This window comes from Frankliniella occidentalis, unplaced genomic scaffold (assembly GCF_000697945.3).
Source record: "Frankliniella occidentalis isolate FOCC.00 unplaced genomic scaffold, Focc_3.1 Scaffold126, whole genome shotgun sequence".
NCBI classification, from domain to species: domain Eukaryota; kingdom Metazoa; phylum Arthropoda; class Insecta; order Thysanoptera; family Thripidae; genus Frankliniella; species Frankliniella occidentalis.
This window is the reverse complement of record NW_026267253.1, coordinates 865,761-866,324: the sequence shown is the minus strand read 5'-3', so window position 1 is coordinate 866,324 and position 564 is coordinate 865,761.

Here is a 564-nt window from a genome sequence, read left to right as displayed (position 1 = left end):
GACCACATTGTGGTCAGTGTTTCGTCGGTCCCAGCTGCCGCGCTGGTCACATTGCGTGGGCATGACTCCGCCGGTCCCTCCTGCCGGCCCGGCATGACCACAGCTTTGCAGGGCAACTCCAACCCGGGGTCGAGCTGCCGAGATGGTCACACTGTGGTCATTTCCTACTTAATTCCAAAAATGGCCCCGGCAGTTGGGACCGACAGGGTCAGAGGGCCTTCGGCCCCAACGTGGCCGGGCCGTGGCCGGCCACACCGCCACCGCATCGACAACGTCCACGCGCGCGTGCCGCCACCGCCCGGGCTGTGTCCCCGCCTTGACATTTCTGTCCACCCCCATCGTCGAACAGACGGCAATCACACTTATCAAAAACTAATATGTAAATGCGTTGAGACACGTCCTCTGTCACGTCTCCGAGGAACATAAAGTACCGGTAAAGGCATCTTTCGGGGACGACGACAGCGACGACTCGTTGGTATTTTCACAAGTGAATCTCGTGAGCCGCATCCCGTTCAAAATTAAAGTGTCAACATTCACACTTTCTTTCGAAACTGGATGTGTGAA